This window comes from Channa argus, chromosome 8, assembly GCF_033026475.1.
Source record: "Channa argus isolate prfri chromosome 8, Channa argus male v1.0, whole genome shotgun sequence".
Classification (NCBI taxonomy): domain Eukaryota; kingdom Metazoa; phylum Chordata; class Actinopteri; order Anabantiformes; family Channidae; genus Channa; species Channa argus.
Window position 1 is genome coordinate 1,303,875 of NC_090204.1, and position 21,000 is coordinate 1,324,874.

At 39.1% G+C, this 21,000-nt stretch overlaps 1 protein-coding gene across 5 annotated transcripts in view; it reads left to right on the top strand.

Moving 5' to 3' along the window:
• Window positions 1-21,000, top strand: part of LOC137132113 (inactive N-acetylated-alpha-linked acidic dipeptidase-like protein 2) — a 457,260-nt gene that overhangs the window by 392,872 nt on the left and 43,388 nt on the right. The gene's annotated exons all lie outside the window — the stretch shown is intronic.

The window sequence follows — 21,000 nt, forward strand, 5'->3', positions numbered from 1 at the left end:
CTCCCTCCTCCTTAGCCCAGCTCAGGCCCTCATCCATCAGGCCTAATGATTAAGCTTCTGCCCTGCTCATCTGAGGCCCTGCTTCATATATCCCAGAGCTGAAAACTGGCTTGAGTGGAGCAACAGAGGAGCAGGCTACAGAAGCGAACAGGCAGAGACCAATCCTATACAAGTAGAGGAAGTGTGATTAAAGATTAAAGGTCTTTAAACTGGTCTGTTTCGAATCCACCAAATACAGCCCCACATGGAGTGATATGTCCTAAGTTTCAGCATAGGAACAAACAATTCTTGTAAAAGCTATTGATTTTTACTACTATAGGATTTCTACTTACAACTAGTGACCTGCCATGTCTACAAAAAAGGCATAAAAGCTGGGTTTCTTTGAGCCAGTTTTACTCTGTTCATGCACAATGCCATTTTGACTGTTCATCCAAATATAGTATAAGTATAGAAGTATATACACACACAGCACAAAAGCTGGTGCTCTTGCTTTACTAACATGAAGCTAAGCATTCTGCATCCACAGCATCCATTTTAACCATTGTGGCTCATAGTTGCAGAAGTTAAATATTTATAGCTACTAAAGTTCACAATATTGAACAATTGTCATTCATTACAAATCCATTGTTTCTAAAATTCTGTATGTGCTACAAAAACCAATAACCCCAACAGCCTTAATTCTGCTTGATGGTTGCACCTAAAATTGTTATCAAAACTGTAGTTCGCCCAGTAGCAAGAAGCCAGACTCAGGGGTTGTTTGGGGTAGTGGTGGTAAACTGTATATTGTCTTTTTAAATGATTTAAATGTAATTTCCAAATGTGCAACAAGGAGAGAAAACCTCAATTCTAAACTTTTTGGAGGATGTGTCAAATGTTTCATAAAAAATATTAGCTCATTTTAAATTTGATGGAAGCAACATATATCATAAAAGTTGGAAGAGGGGCAACAAAAGGCTTGAAAAGTAATTGACGCAAAACAAAAACAAATGGAGGATTTGACAACTAATTAGGTTAATAGGCAACAGGTCAGTAACATGACTGGGTATAAAAGCAGCATTTCAGAGAGGCAGAGCCTCTCAAATGTGAAGATGGTTAAGAGGTTCACCAATCTGCAACAAACTGCACCAAAAAGTTGTGAAACAAGTTTAGAAAAATGTTGCTAAATGTAAAATTGCGAAGACTATGAAGATCCCACCATCTAAAGTATTTAATATTATCAAAAGATTCAGAGAATCAGGAGCAATCTCTGTGTGCAAGGGATAAGACTGAAGGTATCTTCTGGGGCCTGTGGGCCCTCAGCTGGCACTGCATTAAAAACAGTCATGATTTTCTGCTGGGCATCACTGGATGGGTTCAGGAACACTTCCAGAAATCACAGTCTGTGAACACAGTTCACTGTGTAACCCGCAAATGTTAGTTAAAGCTGTATTATGCAAAGAAGAAGAAATATGTGAACCCCAGAAACGCAGCTGTGTTCTCTGGGCAAAAGCTCATTTGAAAATGGAAAAATGGGAAAATGGAAAACTGTTCTTTGGTGAGATGAATCAACATTTAAAAATATTTTTGGAAACCATAGACACTGTGTCCTGTGGACTAAAGAGGAGAGGGACCATCCAGCTTGTTATCAGTGGACAATTCAAAAGCCTGCATCTCTGATGGTATGGAGGTGCATTAGTGCCTATGCTGTGGAAAGGCTCCATCAGTGCTGAAAAGTGCATAGAAGTTTCAGAGCAACATATGCTTCCAACCAGAAAATGTCTCTTTCAGGGAAGGCTTTGCATATTTCTTCAATAAACCCCATCAAAACAGCATGACTCTGCAGGAGAAGAGTCCAGGTGCTGAACTGGCCCGTCTGCAGTCCAGCCCTTTGGGGCATCATAAAATGAAATATCTGGCAGCAAAGCCCCAGGACTGCTGAACAGCTACAATCCTGCATCAGACAAAAATGGGACAACGTTCCTCCCCTTTCCAGACATTTACAGACAGTTGTTAAAAGAAGAGGGGATGCTACACAATGGTAAACATGACCCTGTTCCAACTTTTTTGAGATGTGTTGCTGCCATCAAATTCAAAAGCTAAGTCAGGTGGTCTAATATGCATTGTGGTCCAGCTGGTTTGTGGATTTAATGTATATAGAACATTCACAATGCCAATGTATCTCGTCTCTTTTGTAAAATTAGATTTTTTTTTTTTCTGATGGCTCATCTTGGAATTTAAGTACCTCCAGGCTCCAGGCCCTATGCCAGCAACTTCTGGCAGACAAAACTGTCTACCTGTCTTATCTACAAAAGACCAAATATTAGCAAGCTACATTAACCACAAGAGTTTCCGCCGTGCCAAGATAGCAAAGTGATTAACAGTATCATTTTGTTACCACTACTCATTTTTCACTTGTGTAACATTTAAAACTACTATGTGGAGAGCTGATGTGACACTGTTTTCAAAACTATTAGGAAAGAGTTTAAAATTTGACTTAACGAACAATAAAATCATTTCAAATTCATCAGAAACATATTTTTGATAGTTATTAATAATACAAAGACTATGCATGAAACGAAAAAGAATTGCTCATTTTGAATCTGATGCCAGCAAAATGTCTGGGGCAATAAAAGACTGGAATGCTTAAAAAAAAACGCCTAGGGGAACATCTCACAACTAATGAAGTTAATTGGCAACAGGGTCAGTATCCTGATTGGGTATACGAGCAGCACCCTAGAGAAGTTAAGTCTTTAAATGGTAAATGGTAAATGTTCTGCACTTATATAGCACTTTTCTACCTATTGGCACTCAAAGCGCTTTACACTGCTTCTTATTCACCCATTCACACTCACAATTACACACACACTCACACACCGATGGGGGAGCTGCTATGCAGCTGGCCAACACTCACCGGGAGCAACTAAGTTGGGGTTCAGTGTCTTGCTCAAGGACACTTCGACATGTGATTGGAGGAGCCGGGGATTGAACCAACAACTGTGAGATTGGTGGACGACCGCTATACCTTCCTGGATAATTTTTCTCAATGCAAAATTGCTGTGGTTGTTTAATCATCTATTGTTCATAATATCAGTAAAGATTCCATCAGGAGAAATCTCTTGGATGAGCTTGAAAAAAAGAAGAACTTACGATAATCCCATTTCTTAAAAGTATGACCATTTTTGCACTCAACATTTGGTCATGGTTTCTTTCACAAATTACTGCATCAATGTGGCATAGCAATGTGACACTGCCGAGGCGTCTTTAATACCAGTCTTCAGCTAATCTGTGTTGTCAGGTGACTCTCATCTTCCTTTTGACAACACCCCATAGATTCTCTGTGGGGTTCAGCTCAGTTGAGTTGCCTGGACAATCAAGTATCGCAATATCATGGTCAGCAAACCAGTTAGTAGTGGTTTGGCACTGTGGGGAGTCCTGCTGGAATAGGCGTTAGTATCTCCATAAATCTTATCCACAGACAGAAGTATGAAGTGCTCTTAAATCTCCTGATAGACACTTTGGACTTGATTAAACACAACGGACCAACACTAGCACCAACAGCAAAAATCATTACTGGCTGTGGAAACTTCACACTGGACTTCAAGCGACTTGGATTCTATGCCTCAACACTCTTCCTCCAAACTCTGGGACCTTGACTTCGAAATGAAATGGAAGATTTACTTTCATCTGAAAAGGAAGATTTTGGACAATGGTTCAGTTCTTTTTCTCTTTAGCCCAGGTAATGCTGAAGACACACCAGAAGACTAGCCATATTCATATATAAGTCTGGGCCGTTAACAAATAAAGAGTGTTACCATCAACCTCCAATTTTAATCTATGACTGTCTGGAAAGGGTTACACGCCTGGACTAAGTAAATTGTGGACAACAGCTGGAAATGACAGGAAGTTCTGCACATAAACACACCAGCAAACCCTGTAAGAATGGAAATGTTGCTGGATCCCGTGCCAAAACAAACACAGTGGTAACTATTTAACTTTAACGTGCACGTAAAAGAACAAAAGACAAGCCATGGGGTCCTGTGTGTAAAGGTGAGGACAACATGGACCACAGAGCCTACACAGGGACATAAACGGTAAAATAACCCTTTAAAACAAAGCTAAGTTTAGCTAAAGCTGTGGTCAGTTGTGATTTAAATTGGCGATAATGGGCATAAACATTAAACCAGTTTTAAAGTCTTGGTGAGAACGACTGGAGGCAACTAGATCTTAAGACAAAAGACTAGAACCTTTACATAGCAGACACTTAACGTTTTTATCTTTGCTGACTGTCAGCACTGACTAGGCCAGACTGGCATGGCCCAGCAAAACTAGGTCTGAACCCTTTTGTCATAACCAATTCACATTTAAAATCGGCTTCACAGTCAATAGGTATGGGCTGGTCTCAAGACGCCTCTTGACATTGTCCCTGGAAACGTGACACTAGGAATGCAACAGTTGTATAATGTTCAAGGGGTCTCCTGTGTAAAAAAAACACCCAGAAAGGCTGCTGCCATCTCTGTGCAGCAGCCATCAGACAACAGAAAATCTTTCTGTTGTTTGATGAATCAAACTGTAAAACTCTTCAAACTCTACAGGAGCAGCTGTAACTCAGTTGGCAAGGCAGTTGTCCACAGACCACAGGTCTTTGAAAACTTAAGTCCTATCTCCATTTTGATCCTGTTAATTATTTTTTATCATGGCCATTGAATCCTCCATGTTAGAACCTTTACTGGTTATTTATTACATATAGAAGAGGCTAAATGGGGGAGAAGAAATTGTATATTTTATATTTATGTAACCATTATTTTACCAGGAAGTCCGTTAAGATTGGCTGTTTTTTGTGAGGGAGACCTGTCCAAGTGGCTCAATAAGTGCGTCAATAACAACAACACGGACATTTGTGCATCATAAATAAAACAACATTATATACAGTACAGTACAGTACACTTTCAATTAAGAATAGCTGGTGCATGTTCCTAGTTTTTGTTCTAAAAGAGTCTTACATTCATCCAGGGAAATGAGTCCATGAAGTTGTAGAGAATTCTAACCATGGAGCAGCATAGGAGAAATCTGTTCTGCCATGTGAATTCTGGGGACTTTGTGCAGTATTCATGTGGAAGAGTTAGAATTATACATACTGTGAACTGGGGACAACAGACTTCATAGATATATATGAGGGACGTTTACCCAGGACGGCTTTCTAAGTAAAAATAACCCAATGATGTTGTCTCCTCAGGGTTAGTGAGGGGCAGAGGAAGAGAGATTAAAGAACACAGTGATGGGTTCTGAACACTGAGTTTGTGATGAACAGTAAAGCACTGTGATTGGTTGAGGAGGTGGTATGAATGTAAATACTATCATATAACATAACAATATAACCTAATAAACACGTTACAATGAATTGTTGCAAACAGTGTTTAACATACTCTTTAAAAAAACGCCTTCACTGATTTTGAACTTGCTTTTTACGCTATGAAGTTTGTAACCGTGGGCAATCTGCTTTTCCAGAGGTCCTCCAGATAACATTATATAAACTCCTAATGATCAAAAACTCCTCCGGGTGATGTCATCTGGAGGAGTTTTTCATCTAGAAGCAGTGGAATATTTTAATATAAAGTACTCAGAGGTACATTTACAATATACATCTACACACTAAACTAGAGCCATAGAAAGCAAGTTGAAAATTGGGGACCTTGGCCTTTCAGATGTGCTAGTAATTGAAACTCTGTTCTGTATTTTTTACACATTTTTACATTTCCAGTACTTCCAGACTATTTATCTCTGTTTCCCTGGATTCTTTGATAGCTCCAAAGATTCGGTTAGTTCTCTCTTTATTTTGCTCCTGTTAATTATTTTTCACAGTAGAGAGCTGGGCTGCTTTGATGCCAGAAGATGTCTTTCTTTCTCTCTCCTTGCATAAATACTCTAGTGATTCGTGTCTTGTCTTGTTCCCACTTTGCTCCCCCCCCCCCCCCCCCCCCTCTCTCTCTCTCTCTCTCTCTATTAGTCACTCCCCTTATCTTCCCCGCAGTGGTGTTACAAGTCCCACTATAGCCAATTAAAGAAGCCAGAAACAAATTTACAATTTGGCAAAATGGCACTTAAAATCAAATTGTTAAAAGATATATGCGAATCTAAACCCCACTGATGAGTTCATGCTCTTCTCCTTCTCTTCAGGCGATGGAGGAGAGCGTATTCCCACTCATGCCCGAATAGATCCACACTCATGTTCTCACAGTCATAAACTGAACTCTTTCAGACTCACAAAAGAACAGTTTAGACACAAAGTTCCACAAAGCTACATGACAGAGAGATTGCACTTTATTACAACCATCACACACATACACACAAAGATATAGGTTGAGCTGGCAGGTACAGTGCTCTAACTTTTAAACTCAGTGTCTGGTAAAGTAGTAAAACTAACATATTGCAACCTTACTCTCAAATTACTTAAGGCGTATTTATAGCAATAACTATACCAGTACCCCTTCTCTTTTATAGTTATTACCTCCTTGTTCCTTAGTTGCTTTTCAGGCTTACTCTTCCAATCATACACTCTCCTGACAGTTTCTCTCCCTTACTTCTTGTTATCATAGCAGCAACTGTATTTCTGTGTTATTGTTCACACAAACACAGAAGACACTGGAAATGAAGTGATGAAGATACTGGAGATAAAAAATATATTGGCTTTAGCATTTAATCAATAGACTGACATGAAAATGGGATGCAGTTGCTCACGGCGTGTTATTGATGGAGAAGAGTTGGATATTTGAGTGAGGAAGGCAAATGCCTTGGAGACCCAAAGATATAGGCCACATACACATACACAGAGGCAAAGCTGTAAATTGTATGTGTTACAGGCCGAGTGTGTGTGTGTGTGTGTATGTGTGTGTGTGTTTGTTTGTTTATGTGTGTGCATTTGTGTGTGTTTTTGCTGTCATTTAAAATAAAGTATTTCTACTTGGAGTCAAAAAGAGGAGTTATCAGACTGGGATGATTGGCAGGCAGGCGACGGGTGAGGTTTCATTGTGTTTGTTGGGGATTAAAGATTAATGTGAGAACGCTGCCTCCCCTGGGATCTCTGCATGGAACGTGTGGGTGTATATGAGGGTGGGTGTGTGTCCCCTCACCGCCTCCATTGCTGTCATTTCTGATCACAGCCCATCAACTCGACTGAAAGCTGACTTGACAGTACTGTTTGATAAACAGTGGCCCTACCCAACACTCACCCAAAGGTGAAGCCTTCACAATAAGAGCACACTACATCTTATAATCATAGTATTTTTGCCTGAATTTGTTTTTCACTTTTTGCTACGATGAACTGACTTTTTAGGAGTCCCAGGTACTTCATGTGTGTGAAGTAAGGTCCTTTTCCTTTTAAACATATTCCATTTCACAATTATTAAGACCACTGTGCTCCTTTATACTTCTACTTATACTTCGTTCTGTGTGTCAGCATCCTGTACTGGGTTTTTGGGATTGGATTCATTTTGACATGCATTATCAATTGTGGGACCTTATTCTTTTGAGCCTTATTTATTGAGATTTTGAAATGTCTCTAACATTTTGACTTTGTTTTATGGAATATTGGGTGTAGATTGGGCAGTTTTATTCATTTACTATTAATTCTGCAAAGTCTTAAAAAAACAGTTTCATCTGCATAAGGAATCATTTTTCAATTAAATATAATGAACAGCAACTGATTTAATGAGAGGATGTGTATGTAATGTTTTGCTTGTATTTTATGAGAAACCCACATAGTTATCATTGGAATCAAGGACTTATATTTATTATATCAAGGAGTATTTAGCTTTATTTGTGCGGTTTATTGCTTTTGTTCAATCACATTTCTCATAATTTCCAACTTAACACAAGTAACACAATGGGGGATTAAGTATCTGAATCTGAATTTAAAATAAAAAAAATCTTACTCTTAGAGGCCAACATAGAGCCTCAGAAAGTCTAAACACATGTGGTGAAAGTCTGAACAAATGACGCTGTGCTCATGGCTCATGCATGTCTGCTTTGACTGTACAGACTAACAGTGTTTAAGAGATCCTGTGAGGACCAGGATGAATTAACTGATGTTGTTGGGTCTTATGCAAACTTCTGCAGAGATATGCTAAATATCCAGTAAGAGGGTTCAGATTTAACCCAACAATAAGCCAGGGGTCACTAAATCTGTTAAGTCTTTTACAATGAAAAAGAAATAACCATTCAAACAAGGAGATGTATCTAAACTAAACATGGCTAATAAAGAGCTCAAAATTGAGAGTTTAACAGCAAAACAGAAGTATAAATCCACCCTACAGAATGAAATGGCTTCCATCAGCCTTGGTTCAGCTTGGTCCAGCATGAAAACTATTGCTGGCCTTAAGAACACACAAGATAGTACTAGTTTAACATAAGCCTTAAATTGCCACGGGCCAGATCACATCTATGGCCAGCTACTAAAAACCTGTGCAAAAAAATTAGGTCCAGTTTTTCACAACATTTTAAACAGATCTTTAGAAGCACAGCACATCCCCGGGATTTGGAAGGACGCTATTGTTGTCCCGGTCACTAAGTCTAGTCCTCCCGCAGCTCTTAGTGGTTTTAGACCGGTTGTTCTTACTTGCATCATTATAAAAATCTTTGAAAAACGTGGACAAATGGAAATTTTGAAAAAGAGTGCAATCGATCAGTTGCAGTTTCCTTACAGGTCCAACAGAGGAGTGAAGGATGCTACATCCACTGCACTCCTCTTGAAGTCAGTGGGTGTCACCCTTTGCTCTTATTAATCGATTTCTTTCTCTGCTTTTAATACGATTCAACAACACATCCTACTTCATAGGATTGTAGATCATTTTAAATTGAACAATAATAGAGACGGATTTGAGATTTTTTAATGAATAGGACACAGCGATTCAGAGTTAATGGGGTCTTATCTAACATAATGTGCTTCTCCACTGGCTCACCACAAGGGTGTGTTCTTTCACTTTTGTTATTTATTCTCTAAACAAGCCTATGTCAGAGCACTTTTAACAACCATTTCATTTTAAAGTATGCTGATGACTCTGTGATTGTCAGTCTTCTACAGGAAAGTGAAAAACCTCATGACCTCATGATGTGAGGACTCATACCTACAGCTAAATTTCTCAAAAACCAAAGACATGGCCATTGACTTTAGACAGAATGCCAACACACCACTGTCATTAAGGGACAGCCATTGGATATGAGCAATCTTATAAATATTTCTGGACTATTATTGACTCTACGTTGTACTTTAAAGAACATTGTGAAGCGATATGCAAGGAGGGACACCAGCGCTTGCTCCGTCTGAGGAAGATGTCCCATTTCCAAATTGATAGGACCACGATGACGCTTCTCATGCTTTTATTGAATCTGTTTTAGCTTTCTCTCCTGTGTTGTGGTTTGGAAACCCGCCTCTGAAAATATCAAATTCACTGGATCAGATCATTAAATGGGGAAGTCACAGCTGAGTATAGAATCACTGTAGAACAGACAGGTACAGCAGTTGGCCAGCTCCATCTGTAATAATGACTCCCATCCTTTAGCCAGTGAATTTCAGCGCAGAGATTTAAAGCTCCGAGGTCTAAGACTAAGCGGCACAGGAGCAGTTTTTTCCTACGGTTAGTGCTCTTTAGCTTAGTCTTAGCTGAAGATTTACACTTTTTGTATTGATTATAGAATTTTATTCTATTTATTTCGATCAAATTTTTACGAGTTTCAAAGTATTTCTTATGAGTTTTTTAATGACATCTTATTACGTTTTTAATTAAATTTTTATTGTGTCTTGTTTGAAGAGATACAATCTCCATCTTTCTGCATTATGTACAGTATAGAGTAGGGGTATGCTGGAAATCATGTCTGTTATGTAGGGTATAATTCAGTGTGCTTATAAAAATGATGAAGGTGTAGTTGCTTCCTTTGTGTCGTTGTGTGTGTAAGTCAGTTACTTGGTTTATTTGCTTTGCTTTGCTTTGCTTTCGCTTTCAGATCTAAGGTTCCTTCTCTTTAAATTATTTTGTCAGTTTGGATTTGATGTCAATGAAGCATCTTCTGTACACACCTACACGCTCTCTCACGTGAAGCGGTCTAACCAGTGGTTTTTACGGACCTGTTCCCTGTGTTTAGTTTGTCCCCGTTTGTCCCCCAGCTTCTCCAGCTTTTAATTTATAGCCCTTTAGCCTACCTCCTGTCTTTAGTGTCATCAGCCCCTGGTTAGTTTCGCCTGCTCCCCTGTCCTTTTAAACCTGGCTTTCCACTAAGTTCGCCGCCAGTTCGTCTTTGTTGTTATCTTGCATGCTCCTGCACAGGACGCCCCCGGATCTTTTCCCCCGTTATAGCTCCTTTTTCTCTGTTCCACCTGTTCCCTGTCTGTTTGGTCTGAGGTTTAGTAATGTGTTGGTCACTGTTTATCTGCCCCTGTTTTACACCCTCTCTTGGTTTAGTGTATTCGTATTTGTATGTACGTATGTATGTAGGTGGGTATGTGTCCCGTGTCCCCCTTTCTCCAGCTCAGTTGCGGTTTAGTTTTAGTCCTCACTCCTGTATTTAGGTGTATGTTCCGATTATTAGTTTTGGTTTAGTTCTCAACTTTTACTGCCTGTGATTTCCTACCCTCCAAGTGGAGTGATTTTCAGTTGTTTTTCCTCCCGACTCCCCACAATAACTGCCCTTTAGTTTGAAACCTCCTCTTGCCGTTTCCTTACTTGGGTCCTCAAAAAACGAATACCATAATCCGTGACAAAGTGTCCGGATGTAGGGCCTTTAATATAATCTAATCGTTTTCTATTAGCTCTTTAATATACCCAAACTAATTTGCAAATAATTGTTTGTGGATAAATGATTCTCTGACAGTTTCTGTGCAGGCATAAAATCCATCTCAACTCATGCGTTTTGTTTCAGTAGCGCAAAAGTAGTTGTCATTTAAGTTAGAATAAGCTGATAGCACTCAGTACATGTGTTAGCATTGACAAGTGTTAATGCCAAGCATTATGTAGAGCAAATGATCCACCAGGGACACATGGATGACTGTGTTGTCTGTGTTCTCATCACTTCAAATCTGGGACAGTCTCCCGAAAACCTGCTGTATTCACTTTCTTTTTGCAGTGCATACTTCAATTGGCTCTGGATCTCTCTTTGAGTTAGCAGGAGCACCATATGTTTCCTGGGAGCACAAAGAACATTTGATTCTTTTAATGGCACTCCTTTCCACTCTCCCCTTTTTGATGTTTTTCTCTTTTTTATTTTTACCTTCTTTCTTTTTTCCTCTTTTCCTCATTTCTCATGACCTCTATCTTCCTTTATACCTTGTTTTTCCTCATCCATTCATCTTGCCTCTATCTTTTCTGCTTTTATCCTCACATACACTCCTGCTCTTTCTGATCTTTGTCTCCTCTTCCATCCTCTTCGCCACCTCTTCCCCGTCTTCTATCTCCTATCTCTCATCAATTTTCCATGTCTTATCCGCATTTCCTGTTTCCACTATCGTACCCCTTTTTCTCTCTTACCAAGTCATGATTACTGACCTCCGAAATCCCGCTTCAGTTGGGAAAAAATACAGCATTCCCAACATAAATGTTCATACTCTTCTCCAATGCTGTGTTTACTAAAGCTTTGCAGGCTGTGTTTTTTTTTTTAAATACGTTCCTGTCAGTTTTTTGCAATGTGAAAAAAAAAACAGGTGTAGTTGTTTGAATGCAGTAACTTGAGGACGTGTACGGATTGTGCGATGGCTGATTTATTCTAAAAGACCTGCTGTTGTTTATGCTGACACGCATACACACATACACACACACATCCAAACCCCAGTGAGACAAACTTTTATACAAACAAAGCAACATGGAACCGCTTGGCCTGGGATCTGTGTGCTGAGAATCAAGGTTGAGTGACTTACTGAAGGGCACGGCAGCAATTCTCAGGACCTGGTTGAAAACTGTGGACGTCCAGTTTTCACAAAGTACAGATGCAAAACACCTAAGAAATGTAATTTGCACACTGTAAATGTCAGCCTGTGTGTGCGTGTGTGTGTGGATGCACGTGTTTGCTCTTGCCACCTTAAGGTCAGTAAAAGGTTAAATTTAAATTTTACAAAACACACACACATACCAGCACATACCATAGTAACACAGAGGGTTATAGAAACCAGTTCCATATATTTCACGACGTTTGACATTTAAAATCACAATAATTAGACAAATAATGCTGGATGGCTTTGTTGTTTGTTTTCTTAAAGTCTTCCTCTTTCATTATAAATCGATAGAATACATAGAAAGTGATTAAGCCTTCTCTTCTTGGTTCACCGTGCATAACCTTCAGAGATTTACTATAATGTGCTGCACTGCCTTGTGTTTTCAGCAGAGCTTGAAATTGACTTTTTGGACACTCCATAAAATGCCAGTCCAAAAAGGCATCCTGATGCCAAGTCGCAGGCTTCTAAATTTCTAGTAGCAAAAGGCAATTTTGAGAGTGACTGATTAAAACAGTCAGTGCATTTATTAGTACAAATCTATGTTGTGCTATTTCAATGACTTCCTCGTCCTGTCTAAAACACGTGTATGCAAGGGTGGCAGCATGGGAGGAGCTTGCATTTGACCCGCACTTATTGTTTTTCAGATTTGATGGCTTAATAAGCTATTTTATTTTGTCCATCCATTATCTGTAACCGCCTATCCTGCTTAGGGGGGTGCAGGCGGGCCGGAGCCTATCCCAGTCGTCATTGGGTGAGAGGTGGGTTTCACCCTGGACAGGTCTCTCGTCTATCTCAGGGCCAACACAGAGAGACATACACAGACAGACAACCACTCACACCCACATTCATAAATATATGCTATATGTTGTTGGTTATCTGAGGTTGTAATTGGACAATACTAAGACCCGCTACGATCAAATGTTTTCTTTACACACACACAAAAAAATATAGCATTAAAAGCGAGGCCACTAACTTTGGCACATATGCTGCAGCTGTGTGTGATGAGTTTAAATATTTGATGGCTGTGCCATGGGATTATGAGACTGTGCCCTCTTAAATATAAAAAGATAATTTAATACATGACAGATCTGCATTTAACTCTTTATAGTTGGACACACTAAGTGCAGCACAATAGTGATAGAAAAGGAAAAAAAAGTCCAGCAGAAAACTCTACATTCACTCACCTAAGTGACTCAATTATATCACAGATTTCACAAATAAATAGCTCAAACTAATTTCACCCCATCACTTTGACAGAGCTGGAGCTAACGGTTGTACAAGTAAATCTAAAAAATATAAAATGAGCGCGAGTCAAAGACAATGAAAGCATCAAATGTTTTTTATTGGATTGTTGTGGTGCTTGTCTTAAGGGAACCAAATGTAACTTAACTTCAAAAAACAGAGGCAACCAGTTAAGGAATGTAAAGAATTATTTGTATATTAGAGGGGTCTCCAACATGTCGTTGGACGTCTCAAAGCACTCACAGGTGGCAGCGCCTCCCAGCTGCAGTCAGAGGAGGAGATGTTCACCCTTCTGCCGCGTCCAGACTGCCAATGAAATGAATCGCACAAGCACGAAGCTGTCACTGGTACCCATGCCAGTACGAGAATACAATAGAGAGAAATGCATACAAAAATACTACAAAATTCAGTTGATTATAATAAAAAAATTAACTTATGAGTATTTTGATTTTCATCTAAATTAATAGAGAAAAACAGTGACACGGTGAGTTTTTTGCTTTAAAACTCAACCAAAATCTTGTATTTACCTTTTACAAATATGTAATCAAACGTACATATATGTACGTTTTATTCATTTAAGTTTCAATTTCAGGTGAAATGTGACCTTCTAGAGAATACAGCCACAGTGACAACCTGTTGTACCCCTAAAGAGACAAAATGTTATTTATGTTACTAATGTTACTTATTTTTTTAACTATACACTGGATGCTGGCGTCGAATGTAACATCCACAAAAACTGTCCCTATTTTACCCAACCAAACAACGGCTTCAGTGACCCAAAAGTTCTGTGTAGTTGCTTCCATCACCATTGCATTAACCTGCAGGTCTACTTACAATTTGGTACGTACTGTGTATAAAACCTGAAGAGAATGAGTGCAAATGAAGTACTGCTGAAGTACATATGAAAAGCCTCAACTGCTCTGATGACTGGGTTTACTGAGGCAGCAGATAATTACCCAGTCACTAATGAAATGACAAGATTGCAAAACATTTAATGAGAGCTGTTCAGCACCACCTGAGTATAAATATTTGAGTGTGTATTCATTTTATAAGACAATTTGTAAAATAAAAAGAACTAGCTGTCATTTTAATTTCCCAGTAAAGCTGATTTATTGTAAGTACTTGTGAACTCATTCACTGCAACTTTTTCATATGCATTTGCACTTCATACACAAACTGGGTTGAGTTCATTGGGTAATTCATCTTAATTCTCACTAACTTCTCCTTTTAATATTCCTTTGCGTTTTGCACTCTTCAATCTTGAAATGCAAAACTGACCCTTGCAAAATGCTTGAACACACACTTTTTGCTCCTGGTACTTACGCAGTCTTCCTTTCAATGCATATGAACAAAGAAGAACGCTGCACTTTCACCACCGGCATGTAAAGTGAGCTTTATGTGACTGGAATATAGCACTTTCAGCTTGGTTCAGAAATGTCATGCATACATGTACAAAGTGAATTTACCCTTTAGAGACTGCGCAATAATTTGCTCTTTAACATGTACAATCCTCTCCAAAAGTATTGGAAGAGCAGTGACAGTTCATTTGTTTTTGCTGTACACTGAAAGCATTTGGGTTTAAAATCTAATCATGAATTTCTGCTTTAATTTGATGGCATTTATATCTAAATATGTTAAACAAAATAGAACTTTTTGTATCAGATGATCAGAAGTATTTATTAGAACATGTAACTGATAGATGTTTCTGCTTATCCATGTCAAGTGAGATTGATTCAAACAATGAATGGCTCTCACTACTTTTGGGTTATATTTATGCTCATGTTAGTACTAATACTCATTAGTATTAGGAATCAGAAAGAAGTAAGCTACAGAAGTTCTGGAGCAAAGATTAACCTTTACTAAAGAGTTGACATGACAAAAAAAAAGAGGAAAGGATCTGCTTATGATCCGAACTATGACCAGAAAGTACAGAAACATTTTAGACCGAGAAATTATTCAAAAGCAGTTGGGAGGAGCCCTCTCATGCAGAAAGACAAAGATGCAGATGAACATGTATTTCACCCATTGAAGAGCAAATGGAAAGACAAAACCCCTCCAAAACAAATGACACCCTGGAACTGCGAGTCAAAAGAAGAAACCATCAATTTGTTAATGTCAGTGAGTCAAAAGCTTGATGCAGTTATTGCAAATAAAAAATGTGCAACCAAATTCAAACTTTTATTTATACTGTGACACTATCCTTTCCAACCCTTTTGCTCACTTTACAATTTGGGTGGTCTGATACTATGATACAGATGTTTTTTCTACTGCATCTAGGTGCAAATACCATGAAATATAATTTGAAATTCAGAACTTTTGTCTACTATCCATCTTTTGATTTTAAAGCCAAATGTCTTCAGTGTACAGAATATGCCATTCCAATACTTTTGGAGAAAACTGTAGGTTTGTGTGTTAAGTCATTTACTGCAGCTTCCTCACGTATGCTCGCTTTTCCACAGACAGCCATTTCACCAAAAAACAAAACCAAAAAAACTGTACGTTCACCTGGTAATTCATCTTTTTCACTGATCTTTCCTCCTAGTATGCTTTTGTATTTTTCACTTTTCAAATTTTAAGTGCAAAACTGACTCTTTCAGTGCAAATACACTCTGCTCCTTTTGTTGATGCAGTCTTCCTTTAACTGCATGTGAACAAAGCAGGAAGCTGTACTTGCAAAGTGCACTTTAAATAAGTGGAAAACAGAACTTTCTGTGCACTTTGTTTTCTTTAATAACATGCAAACATGCACATATTTAATCTTACCCTCAGAGAAACATACAGAGAAACTGTGCTCACGTCCCTTTTAACATATACAAGCTGTAATAAATAGCAATCTGTCAATCTGCTGCTGGCTATATGTCTATGTTGGATTTTGATCCCTCATGAAGCACACATGCATACACACACAAACACACACACATACTGTATATGTGGCCATCTGCTGCTGTAATGAGCATGGCTGAGTGCCACCATTTGCAGTATCAATCTTCCAGGCTACATATGTCATGCAATGCCACGCAGAGACAGCAGGCGCAGGGGCACCAAAGTGTGAATTAATTAGCACCATGTCTGAGGGTTCTCATTCACTTCTCCTCAATATGTCACACTCTGTGATCTAACAAGGCTTCGAGCTGATAAAAAGCACAAGCTGAAGCCACAGCCACTCACCGGCACATCCTTAAATTGTCCTCTAGAACATGAGCTGAGTTGTGACAACTTCGAATTGTTTACATTTTTTCCTTCTGGGAATTTACTTCTTGACATGGTTTAAGAAAACAATACACAGATACATTCTCACATCCTTTTAGTTTCAAAGGGTTTTCATTCTATTATGATTATCTAAAGAAGATAATGATGGCTGTGTGACAGGTTAATGTTTTTAGATCCATCTGTATTTCCTCTGCACTGTTGTCACACTCAGTCATGGGTAATGGAGGTTTAACTCTGTGTTTATCCAATTAAAGCATTGCCAATTATGTATGCTCATAATTGCTTGTCTCTAGGAGAGAAAAAAACTTGTTCCTTGATTTTGCTCTGTGTCAGTATAATCAACACGGAGACACACACACAAACATGCAGTATATTTGGGCAGAAGAACGGATGATGGGACCATCTGTTCTTAAAGCTCAGGCTCGTTGAAGCAGGGAAAAGATGTCTTCCAAAAACCAGCTCATTGCATGTCTTGTGTCTGTAAATATTAGTCCTGGCACTGACCATGTGTGTTGGCTGCGTAGTCCTTGCATGAATAGCAGTGTGTGCAAGGTTTATTGTAGTAAAAGTCCATGAATTTACTTTATAAGAAATCAACAATGCTTCAAAATTTCATAATTTGTAGTAAAGACACATAAAATACCCTAAATATGATTTTGATTGAATCTAAAAGGACAACACAAGACCCCAGTATATCCCACCAGTTCAATGCTAATGAGTAGTTAACTTAAAGGCTGCCTTTTTTGCTTTTTACTCTACCTTTTTCCAGAGGTCCAGTTTCTTCAAAGTGACTGTGTTCTCTGGCTCCTTTTCTAGGGTAAATCTAATTACTCAATTTCCTACAAACACGCTTGAACCTTGACCTGTGAGTGTTGCAAGAAGCTCTGCTTTGGCACAGGAGTGCGGTTTGCTATTGGCCTAAAGACAGTAAACTGCTCATTGTCACAAGAGAGGCAGAGCTGCCAGCTGAACCCCAGTCCAGCTCCAGCCAACAGCTTTTTTTCCCCCCGCAATTCCCTCTTCTCTGAAGCCCTTAGTTGACTTCCTCCTTGTTAGAATCACTACATCACCACATGGTGTTCTTTTTTTTTTTGAGTAGTCCCTTCTACTGTGGAGGATGGGGGAAAGTTTAGATGCAATATTATAAAGTATAGCAACAATAATGGTAGATACATATAATATATACAATATTGTATATTGTATATATATTGTGTATTTTCACTAGGTAAATATGTTTGGGGGAAGTGAGTACGATCTGCAACAGCCAACATATTCATGGTCGCCCCACCCGCATCCATGCTGTTGCTCTATAGTGGGAGCTGTGAACCAGACTTATGTGCTGCTGTAGAAAAAGAAAGCAGGTGAAGTTAAATGTAACATATCAACTTGGCCTGCTGACAGGCATGTGTGCTGCACCCAAGTGGAGTGATTGCTGAGGTTTGTGTAGTCCTGAGGTTTAGTTGGCCTGAAACCTCAGGTCCCTCCCCAGTCAGGAAAATGTTAAGGACTATTAGGTATGTTGGTCCATTTTTGGTAGTGAGTTGGCCATTAGTGACCCCATTCCCTGATTTCTTAGCCCATGTGACTGTGTCTGCTTGTCAGTCACACTAGTTGCCCCCCAACTCACAAAGCCACTCTGCACTCAGCATCACACTGTTGCAACACTTTGGTTGGAATCCATCCGGTCAGAATCTTAGTATGTAGCCTTTAGTAGAGATGGAGTTGCAGGAGCGGGATAGAGTGGACGAGGAGCTGTCACAAAACAGACCTGAGTCACATTTGTGGTTATGGTTTAGGCAAGAAAAGCTCTTTGGTCAAAATTAGAGGAAGATCATGGGTTTGTTTTTAAGTGAATAATCATTCTGCAGCTTTATTTCTGTAAAATGCATTTATGGTTGTGGTTTAGTTTGTATAGAAACAGTTTTTACGGGAGATGTGATAATGCAATAGCTTCTGAATGTGTATGATGCTCAGTATATTCCAGGTGTTTCAATCCAACAGATATGGGGACCTTTTTCGGACCTTTGTGCATTATCAAATTAAGACGCATTTCAACACTGTTCCTGCTGGCTCAAAATTGCTCTCAATCTCAGGTAGTCTAATGGTAACATAAAAAAAAAACGAGCCCTAATAAATCTTAGGAAATGTAGAAAATTCCAATGTGCTAATATCTCATAATTACCACTTTTGGTGACAGTTGTCACTGTTCAGCAAACGTTGAAAAAAAAAAAAAAGAAAATCAAGAGGCTAGAATACACATTGCTTCAGAAACATAATACTGTATTGAAGCATGAAATGATAACAATCGTCTTTATGTGCCCTTAGTCACGCCTCGTCCTCTGTTCACTGCTTTCTGATGAGTCCTAGTTGTGTCAGATATTTTGAGAACAACTCATGCAGACTGACAGCTGTTGGGAATCTCAATGCTATAATTAAACTAAACGTTTATTTTTCCTTCTAAGACTTTGTTGTGGAAGCTTCGCATAGATATATTCCGGACGGTATTCTGTAACTACTGCGCAGCCCATCGGCAAGACGGGTTTATTTTTCCTCAACACGTGGGCGCATTTACACCGAGCAGTCATCTTTAGTCTCCTCGAGCATCAGCTCGAAGAATGGCCCGTTTGTCAATCACTGCAACGCTTTGGTCCATATGTGCTAATAAAGAAGCATTATCAAACCCTGCATTTCAAAGCAGTGTAACACTGCTTCAGCTAACCGCAGTCACTAACAGCGGCAGCGTAGACGTATGGAAATACTTCGGTGTACCAATTTATTACCTTTAAAAAATGTGTTCTGTAACGTTTGCTTATGTACATAAGTACAGCTTGAAAAGAGACACTGAACCCCACCCGTTCTGTTCCTACTGTACTTTACCAACTGCATCTATTCATCTGCTATTGTTACATAACTTAACTACATAGTCTATGGTTTATTCATGAGGCCTACTTTGGTCCAGAGAACTGGGCGTCCTGAATCAGAGAAGAATCTCTCCATCTCTCCCTAAGCCTCCGGGGACAACAGGCAGGCAGGCAGACGAATTTGATCAAAGACTCGGGCAGAATCGCCACTTTACTTAAAGAGAAAGTGGAAACTGATCACCATCCACCCATCGGACTTTCATCATCTCCTTTTTCTCACACGCTTTATCTGCATACATGCACCTGTAGGGATCGATGTAGAAATGTTGCACTCCTCTAAACTTAACACCGACGCCCTGGATGTCTGCATGCATGGCTTTTTTGCAGAACAGCACTGCAAGTGATGCGATCAGCCAGGATAAGACAAAAGTTTATTGAGAGGCGGCTGTGCGTCACTGAGAACACACTACAGCTTCAGTGTGTGTGAATGAAAGAGAGTGAGGAAAGCTAAGGTAGCTAACGTGTCACAGCAGAGCCCTCTGCTGTTTGTAGCACCAGCCACTCAACATGTTCTCTGTTGTAATTTTTAAGGGTTTATGCTATTTTCTGAATATGTTATTTACACTGTTATTATTTATGTTATTTATGCTATTTACAATTGAAAAAAAAAATTTTGTGTGAGAAAAAAAATATCACCCACACATTTCACCTTCATGTTATACTGTCCTCTTGAACATATATTAGAAAAGAAGGAAACTTTAAAAAGACCAAAACTTGAGACCATCATTACAAAGTAGAGATTACAAATAACATTACAAATAATGATGACAAAACATTCTCACCTTACAGGAATGACTCATGTAAAAGGTAAAACATATTTCTGCCATCTACAGTAATTTACATCACTTGGACTTTGGCTTATCTAAGTCATATTAAAACATGATGTCAATGTAGAGTAAATTTGTATTTTATCTGTTTGTTTTTCCCTTTATTTGGTATATGCTCCAGTTTATATTCATTCAAAATTATCAGCTCCAAATGTTCTGCCCTTATATAGCACTTTTCTACCCATTGGCACTTAAAGTTCTTGACACTGCTTCTTATTCACCCATTCGCACTCACAATCACACACACACTCATACACTGGTTGGGGAGCTGCTATGCAGCTAGCCAACACTCATCAGCAGCAACTAAGTTGGGGTTCAGTGTCTTGCTCAATGACACTTCGACATGTGACTGGAGAAGGTGGGGATTGAACCAACAACTGTGTCATTTGGTGTCACAAGGAACTCACCAAAATCAATAATCTATTATTATTGGTCGAAACTTTAAAACTGTTTCTTCCAATGGAAAATAAGAACCTTGTTCTACATTGTGGTGTAGAGAGAAATGAGCTGGAAGACAAAGCTGTCAATTTAACAGTCAGTGTACATTCCAACCCTCATTTAGCTATGAGCTTTGACCAGAAGAATATAGATTGGAAATATAAGCAACCAACATGAGTTTACCCAAACGTATGTTATTTTGATACTTGTGTAATGTGTGTATGACGCAACCATTGAGTTTCTGTTTTCATTCTAGTTTGCCACACAAACAGCAACACGATTGTTGTTTTGTCAGTTTTGAAAGGTCTGTTTCTTCTATCCAGTGTGTTCCTGTTAATTTCTCTCTGTCCCTGTCCTCCAGTATGAACACACATCTGTATGCTTACCCAGCATGGACACAAACAGGAGT